At 34.7% G+C, this 9885-nt stretch overlaps 1 protein-coding gene across 2 annotated transcripts in view; it reads left to right on the top strand.

Moving 5' to 3' along the window:
* The first annotated feature begins 5839 nt into the window (after positions 1 to 5839).
* The window catches only part of LOC106478304 (signal-induced proliferation-associated 1-like protein 2), an 84445-nt gene continuing 80399 nt past the window's right edge, over positions 5840 to 9885 (top strand). For both annotated transcript variants that reach the window (XR_002609876.1, XM_013938837.2), the window contains exon 1: positions 5840 to 6487. The gene's annotated coding sequence lies outside the window, so the exon portion shown is untranslated. The remainder of the gene's footprint in view (positions 6488 to 9885) is intronic.

Raw genomic sequence — 9885 nt, forward strand, 5'->3', positions numbered from 1 at the left:
TCCATCCCCCTTTCACTTAGCTTACAATGACTAACTAATTACCTAACAGTTACACTCCCGTTCTCCATCCCCCTTTCACTTAGCTTACAATGACTAACTAATTACATAACAGTTACACTCCCGTTCTCCATCCTCCTTTCACTCAACTTACAATGACTAACTAATTGCCTAACAGTTACACTCTCATTCTCTACCTCCTTTCAACGGTAAGTCTGAAGGCTTATATCGCTAAAATCGGGTTTCTATACCCGTGACTGGCACACAAAGCATAGATAGCCCATTGTATAGCTTTGTGCTTAACATCAACCAACAACCATCTATTTTCTTTTCACTCAACTTACAGTGAGTAACTAAAACACTGGCTATTGGAATGGCCGATTTTACAGTATGTTAGACGGTACTCCAATGAGCTCACATTTATCACCTGTAGTAGCAGAAATGCGGCATTTTGAACACACCATTTTAACCCCGTATCTTCATCAACCTTGTATATGGGTAAGATATGTTGAAGATACGCTTATTTTATGGACCCATGAAGAGGAAGAACTCAAACCCTTTCATGCTCATCTGAACAGCCAGTTTGACAGCATACAATTTTTCATAGAACTTGAAGTCGACAACACCCTTCCATTCCTCGATGTTCTGGTTCACAAGGGCACGAGTTTAGAAAAGTTGATCACTACCGTTTATTGGAAGAAGATTCAAAGTAATAACTATCTGAATTTTCGTTCATACCATGCTATCAAAACTGAGATTGTTAAAACACGAAATCTAGATCTACAAGTATATGCTCCTCGTTTTACCCAGATGAAGAACTTAAACATCTTGAGAAGGTTTTCAGGAATAACGATTATCCAAATAAAACAATTCACCGTATGTTATATGGTTCATCTGTCTCAACTACTAATGAACCACAACCTGAAAATCACAACGAAAGGAAAACAGCATTTCTTCCTTACATACCAGGCCTAGGATAAAAACTTCGTAGGATAATGAATAAACTTAACATCACCGTAGTTTCTTAAGTCCTCCTACACTACGCCCCCCAGTGGCACAGCGGTGTATCTGCGGACTTACACCACTAGTAACCAAGTTTGATAACCATGGTGGGCAGAGCACACATAACCAATTGTGGAGCTTTGTGCTTAACTATAAACAAACGATCCTACACTACACGACAATCTTACGAAGGTAAAATCCCCATTTACCAATCCTCTCACAAATAACGTGGTTTATAACAATTGGTGTGAGTCTAATAAACAATACATTGGGCAAACACAACGCCCATTACAGGTAAGGTTCAAAGAACACCAAAGATATATTAAGAACTGTGTTATAAACACATCAGCTATAGCTTTTTACGTTCAGGAAAACAACTACATAACAGGCCTAAAAAAGGCAAATATAATAGACAAGAAGAAAACACCAAACGGAGAAAGATCAATTAAGCTATTGTCATCCAAGCACAAGATCCAACAGTGTGTACTAATCAAAATAACGGCCAATAGCTACTCAATACTGCATGGACATCACTTATCAAAGACATAAAATATATTATTTGTTTTGGTTTCTATGTAATACCTATAATGTTTATTATACTGAAATAATCGATTTATCGTCTATATTCATCATAATTTCTATAATTAATACCAGGTATCAGTTATTGTTACGACTGTTGCCTATATACCTATTTTAAACAGTGCTCCACAGATAAACGAATTTGTATCACTCAGTACATTGTTGCACGATGAAGGCTACGGTAAGGAGACAGAAAGCTCACAAGTAAAACTATTTCAACGAAGAAAAGAAAGTCCGTGTATAATTCTACACGCTATCTAGCTGTCATTCTCTTAGTTCCTTTACAGTCAATGTATTATTTATTTTTTCAGTTTGTCCTGTATTTTACTTAATGCTTGACTAATATTTGGCTAAAATGTTCTTAAATACGCTTTATAATGTGCCTCACACAAATATGTTGAAAAGAAAGTTTAGTTCTAAAACTCAGAATTTCTTTAAACTGGTAACCAATAGAAAACAGACACGTATACAATGTGAAATTCGCGAAAGCATTTATAAAATCGTACTCACATTTCTGTAGTTTTCCAGCTATCTAAAGTACAACTGTCTTAATATTATCATAACTGTACGATTGATACAAGTTTATCAAAATATTTCACTAAACACAAACAATAGAGTAATTATGAAAACAATTTTAAAAAGGTAAAATGTGAGTGAATTTATAAACGCGACTCTCTTTAAAAGATGTAATGTTTTTAGCTCTTGTTACGAAATTTAAAATTGTTAAACAAAATTGTCAAAAAACGAAATAAACTCTATTGTTTCATTAGCATTCACTAGATGGCGGGGCTTACCATGCTTACTGTATACTTATGATATACTACGTCCTTTTTGAAAGTTTTACAAACGCTAGAGGGTTGATGTATTTGTTACTTTTGCCAACAAATTTAATGAATTTTTTATATTCAGGCAATAATTAGATTGGTAGTGTGTTTACTTTACCACTGATACTTTTTTATTCTAACTCAAACAAAAATGAAGCTATGAAGTTAGAAACTATCTTAAAATACTAATTTCAAACCATATAACACATTACTGGTGTATTAACACATACCTTAAGATTATATTAATGTACGTTTTTTCTTAAAATGATGACCAGTCCCCTACGTTGTTCTTATAACTAATATTAACTTCCAATCAGTGAAGTTTATCTACTAGCAATCAGTGTAGCTAATTAAATATACTTTTCTTACATTATCACATATAAAGTTTAGAATACGTTGTTTTATCAGTTAGGTACCTTCCCTGTTAACGATGTTTTCGGCAGTAATCCTACTAAGTAATGTATTCTTACGTGAAAGTATAAAACTTTGTTATACATCAAAATTATTTCTAGTTTTTTCCATTTCAAATATAATATGATTAGCTTAGCAGGTGACTCGTGTGAAAATTGAACACCTCAATTAGAACACCGTGCTCGTAAATCGTAAACTTGAAAACCTCACAGTAGCGGACCCAGGATTATCTAGTAAATTCAAAATTTTTAGAAAGATTTATAATGAAATTAAAATTTGACCTAAATTCGAACTTAGGCTCTAAGCGTAAACATGGAACCTACATACACGTGGTTTCGCATCTCAAAAATAATTACCTATGAAACTGTACAAACCCTTATTTAAAGGGTCACTAAATCAATACCACAATTCTATGAAACTCTATCTTTAAAAAAATTCAATATTTTCTTCTTTATAACAACCACCCAGTGTCTCAGCGATAAGTCGGGGACCTGTAACGTTAAAAATCAAGTGTTGATGCTTGCGGTGGACAGAGCACACCTAGATCTGTCTGTAGCTTTGCACTTCACAACAAACAAATACTCTCTTTATTACTTCTACTTAAATAATACAAAACTGATCTTGTCACAGGCGTAGATTACAAACTTTTTATATGGAGTTTCGAACTGGACAGTTTAGTCATCCAGGAGCAATCATAGTAAGCGTTATTCGATAAAAAGTGTTATATTAATTTCTATATCATAGAAATATAGAACTAACCAAACATTTACGTTGGTACTTTCTATCCTCTAGGGTAGGGACCATTTGATGCACCCTTTGAACCCCATCTGAATTAGCTATTGTAATACATTAATACATATTAGATTTCATTTCTTCACTCCAACCAAAAATTGAATATAAACAACAGTTCATGATGATGACAAAACCTTGTTGAAACGCTGTACATTTGCTGTTATGTTAAACTTATATTAAAGTTTTCTTCATTACCCACTCAAGCCGTCTCCAGCCATTATTAGTCTCAAAGTGGGTTCCTCGTCATCGAAACAGTTCATACAGTGTTTCAGTCCCCCCCCCCCCAAAAAAAAGTAGTGCCGGAACGTATTATATAATTTCAATAGCAGGTGTAGCGCTAAAATTCTGGACTCGATTTCCCAATGGGCAAAGCACAGATAGCTCATTGTACAGCTTTACGTGGGCCGGCATGGTCAGGTGGTTAGGGCGCTCGACTCGTAATCTGAGGGTCGCGGGTTCGAATCCCCGTCACACCAAACATGCCAACCTCCGCATTTGCCTGCTCCCAAGTCCAGGATGAAAAAAGAGGACTTCAACCTTCTACAAGTAACTGCAAAAACACCTTCCGTTGGCGAGGTGTTGTTGCGGCTCTATGCTCCACTGGGAGTTTACAGGAATAATAATAATAATAAACAGCTTTACGTACAAACAAACGAACATTTATTAATGTACTACTCTCTCCACTAATACACGTGGAAATTTCTTAAGATGCCAGATAAAATAAATGGCTATTATTTTGAGTAAAAGTAGTTATTATTACATAGTTTGGATTTTTGTGTTTATGTCTAAGCTATTAAAAGGCCACTGTTCCTAATTTTCAACCGCTGGCCAGAAAGAACAAAGCCAGTCTGTAGCATTACACTACCCATACTAAATGATTAACTGTCACTTTTATAATGCACTCACAACTAAAGAAGACATAGATATTTTGTGGTATTTCACAGATTCTCGCTAGCTTTAAAATTCATAGCTCTATCACAAGAACAACGAAATCGTATTACGTTTTACAATAAAAAACAGCGATAACAAATGCAGAATTAAATGATCTTCTAATCAAAAAATATTTAACCACTCAGATAGAATTTTTGTGTTGAAACAAAAGATTATCATTTTTGCTAATATGAAGAGTGAGCAGAAACAAATTGTGTGGGCCGGCATGTTTTTCTTCATTTATTCAAAAATTCGTAAGTTCTGGTGAAACTATAAGGAGTTTTGTGCTAAGGTAACACCAAACTTGAGAAAAAAAAAAGGAATAACCAAAATCTAGAACATTAAAAGAAAAATGTAAATTATGCGTATGATATATCCAATATTTCATAAGATAGTACTACATTCTAATAACCTTTCCTTCAAATTTTAAAATCGAGTTTGTGTGTGTTTGTTGTTGTTTTTTAACAAGGCACACGGCTTGATGAATAATGAAAGATATAGAATCTATGAAAGAACTGAACTGACCGCGCCTTAGCAAGGATCATTAATATACATCCTGTGTTATTGTATCTCAATTACAGAAGGATACGCACCCATGTATATGTGTCCATTAGTTTGTTTGTTTTGAATTTTGCGCAAAACTACACGAGGACTATCTGCGCCAGCCGTCCCTAATTTAGCAGTGTAAGACTAGAGGGAAGGCAGCTGGTCATCACCACCCACCGCCAACTCTTGGGCTACTCTTTTACCAACGGATAGTGGGATTGACCGTCACATTATAACGTCCCCACGGCTGAAAGGGCAAGCATGTTTGGTGTGACGGGGATTCGAACCCGCGACCCGCAGACTGCGAGTGGAGCTCCCTAACCACGTGTGTCCATTAGTATATACCATATTAATACACGTGTATTAATATACATCTTTGTTGAATAGTATCTCTTGTATTTCTTGAACGTGACCAGTGAGGGAAAGCCCTGAGGCGTACAGAACATCCTGCAATTGACGACTTGTAGTTTTAATGACTCACCTATATTTTATACAAGGTGATATTTATTTCATTTAATTGCCTTGCTTATCTTAAGTCATGGAACAATAGAAAAAATTATTAATAGTATAAACATAATCTAATTTACATGGTATTTTCTTTTCATAGCGTGTGTTATATCCCTATATTTTCACGTGATTACTACGCTCATTTTTCTTTTAAAAGTGAAGTTTTCTAGTATCTTATCAACAACAGCCCTTGTAAATACTCTATTGCGCATGCTTGAACGAAAACATATGATTGGACAACTTGAGTAAACAAGGCGAGAGTCCAAAAACGTCGTGCTTTGGTGTGTCAGGTTAAAAGAATGTCAGATCGAGTTTATATGTTGGAATTTCTAATGTTTCCATAGAACTTCCAGTTTAATGGCATGCTATATTTTATTATCAAAATAAAAATTGCAGTTGTAGTGTGGATTCAAGACTTAACAACATATTTTACAAATTGACAGTGTAATATGTAATACTTTGACTCGTTCTTTTAAATGTCTACCACAGACGACACATCGTGGTATCGACAAGATCGTAGAGGTAAGGACTTACTTATCTTGGCGTGAGTCACATAAAATTGGCAACTGATGACAACTTAACAACTGTCCGTTTTGTACCGCATTCCCTTTCTCCCCCTCTCATGCAAGTCGAGATCTTTCCTGCCACAAACTAGATATTACCGCAATGTTATAGTGGCATGCGTTATAGGAAATAAACATCTTTGTACTGAGTGCAACCGTAAGTTTTGCAGGGGTGACATAAGCGTGTATGCAGATTTAATTCAATATTGGGATTAGTGCGTCATTGTTACGTGTTTGTCGTTACCAGGCTGACAGAAGGCCGTTGGTTAGAGACGTTCTGTGCTACACTTGAGTCTGAGATGAGAGTCATTCATCCACTTCTTCCCTCCCTCGACGGTAAGTCTTCGTTTGTTATTGTTATTTCAGGTTTGAATGTTGTGGGAAACCGCAGGTTTATAAGAAATTCGTTCATTTTATACACACTTTCAGATGGTTGGATATGTTTCGCTAACTTTTTTTACATCTATACAGCAGTTTTAAGGTCAAAGTGCAGATAATAGTGTCCGTTCTTTGTTTTTCTCTTCATGGATTTTACTGATTTGTTATGTGGGACCAGTGATACTGATATTTATCATAATAATAGTTACCTTCTTTGATATCGAAACAATTTTTCGTAGCGTTCCCTGAAAATCCTTTCATATTTTACTTTTAGTGAAAGGGGGTTGAATCTTACCTAACTGGAAAAGATAACTAATGGAAAATAATAAGAACTTACGATCAGAGTAAACTGTGTACTTGAAGCAAAACTACAAATTAACCTAGCCATCAATATAGATAAATAAAAAGATAGACAGATGATTTAAGTGATCAACTAATATTATATTCCTGTACAAATTCTATATAAATTAAACAACTTTGGTTCAAACATAGTTTTTTAAAGTTAAGGACATAACTTCTTTAAGTTGTACACTTTAACTTTGTTTGTTTGTTTGTAGTTAAGCGCAAGGCTAGACAAAGGGCTATATGTGCTCTGCCCACCACGGGTATCGAAATCCGGTTTCTAGCATTGTAAGTTCTCAGACATACCGCTGTGCCACTGGGGGCGACCTTAGCTTTAAAAAAACATGTCGAATATTAAGAAACGTATTAAATAAATTAACCTTCGAAACACAACAGAAATTACATACAGTAAGCAAAGTTTCCAACAAAGTGGTTCAGTCAGCGTTTTCTACAAACAACTTCTAGTAGTTTCCCCGAAAGGGAGCTGAAGGTCGCCTGGAGGGGTCACCTGTTTTAACCCCTCGCACCACTATACATTAGTGTGTTGTCTGTCAGTCACTCAGTAGACACTAAAATGACGTCACATGAGGGACGCTTAACGTTGCAATTTATACTGTCGTGGCATCAGTAAAACGTGCATATGTCATGAAACACGAGAAGAATTATGCACTTTGTAGGCAACAACACAGCATGACATATAAACTTCAAAAGCCAAAAATAAAAAATATTTCTCTTAATTTTGGCTTTATTTACTCTTGAAACAGAACACTTTCAGGGTCCCTACGGATGTAAATCTAGTATATACTTTATACATTCTACGTGTTTAATCAGTGGCTTTAACGTGCAAATCGGGATAATTTTCGTAGCTTAATCTTGGGATTACGTCCGAAAATATCGCCAGCAACGAGGGTGCTCAGCTGATGAAACAATGCATTCTAATTATTGTAAATAAGAACGTAAGAAAAGTATATTAATTAAGTTAGTTAAGTTACGACCAGTTTTTTAAGGAGGGGTTCACTTTCAATCCACCAAAAAGAAAGACCTCTACGAATATAGTAGATAAAAAAATAAAATATTTATTTTTAAATTGTAATACTTATAGTTTTAGAAATTATTTTACAATACAATATGATATATATTTTTAAAATTTTAATATTATTTTTAAAAACTATAAATGTATTTCAATTTCTAAATTTTATACAAGTCTGTATGTATAGCTCATATATATAGCTACATCACATGTATGGAAAATATTAAGTGTGATAATATAATATACAGGAGTTTTAGAATAATAGGTGTGTTTTACTAATAGTTGTGTTTTACAAAACCCTATCATAAGAATATGATATCAAAATATTTGTATAATAATTACTTTCGGGAAGCTACTGTATTTTTGACAAGAAAACGGATAAATGTTTCTTCTTTTAAATAATATTCGACCATTTTTGATATTACATAAACAATAATTTACTGTGGGAAAAAAATAATTGGACTTATGCTATGGCTATAGCGCTATGCCACACAAGTCATTACGTACGTTATTATTACTCTTTACAAACATATAGGTTGTGTACGCCAAACGAAAAATTCTCGCAGCTGAAAGATTGAAATAAAGCTTTAAATATATTTTGTATAATTGTTACTGAGTGTTTGTTAGTTTATTAAATTTCGCACAAAACTACTCGAGGGCTACCTACGCTAGCCGTCCCTAATTTTAGTGATAGACTAGAGGGAATGCAGTTACTCAACACCACCTACCGCCAACTCTTGGGCTCCAATGAATAGTGGGATTGATCGTCACCTTATAACACCCCCACGTACTATTACATCATCCCCCTTCTTGTTCTAATTCTGATAAATTAACGATGTTAATTACTACTTTTACAACGCAGTAAAATCATCAGTTAGTTATCATCATTACTATTACATCATTCCCCTTCTTGTTCTAATTCTAATAAATTAACGTTGTTAATTACTACTTTTACAACGCAGTAAAATCATCAGTTAGTTATCATCATTACTATTACATCATTCCCCTTCTTGTTCTAATTCTAATAAATTAATGTAATAAAATAAATTAATGTAATAGTAATAGCAAGGTCATTACTGAGTGAATAACAAAAGATAGGTGCATTTGTCATTGTTTTAAAGTAGTTCAAGTTAGAGATTAGTATTCAGCTATCTAAGTACGAATTTTTCCAGTACATATTTTTGCGCATATTTTAAAAGTACTACTAAGGGTAGGAGAGGTGGAGCCCCTCCCCCTAAGCCTTTGCCCTCCTGACGCGCTTGTATTCGTTACTGGGCTGCTTTTTTGTCCTCATTAGTGTTGGTGGACTGCTTGCTTTGGTCAGAAATTAACATTAATTTCTCTCATTGAAAGAAAAACTATTTCAGATATTGAAATTTGAATAGAGCAATTTGTGCTGTTACAGAATTCTAATGACGCTCCAAAAACACTTGTACGGTAAAAGTCATATAGAAGGAAAGAGATAAAGTCCGTTTTGCCTTTCGAATTTAGTGATGATGGATCAAACACAGAAATAAATGAACTAAATCATAGGAAAACACTGAGTAGTTAAGAATTGTACTATTACGTTTTGAACGTACACGGCTCTGGATGTCGGAGCTGGCGAGCCGGGTTCGAGTTCATGCTGTAACATGCGGGGAGGGAGAGTGGTAGGGAACTGTTGACTGGCTGCTTTCCGGGTTGTTCTTCCCTCGATTCAGTATTTCAATATTAGGTATAGCGGTAGATAGATATAGCATCTTTGCCTTAAATACAAAAACAAAATGTAAATTGTAAGCCTAAATAATAATATGCATAAACGCGAAAAGACGCTTCAGCAAAATATATAGCTCAGCGTCGGACTAAATAGGCTGAAGACCGAAAAACGTGAATATGTTAACTGTTGAAAGTCTTAATTAAGCTTATTAACTATTAGAATTACATGTTTTAGGTATAAAATATCGGCTGGAAGAAGCTGTTATTGTTTGTTTGTTTTGTAATTTCG

Source organism: Limulus polyphemus, unplaced genomic scaffold, assembly GCF_000517525.1.
Source record: "Limulus polyphemus unplaced genomic scaffold, Limulus_polyphemus-2.1.2 Scaffold10, whole genome shotgun sequence".
NCBI classification, from domain to species: domain Eukaryota; kingdom Metazoa; phylum Arthropoda; class Merostomata; order Xiphosura; family Limulidae; genus Limulus; species Limulus polyphemus.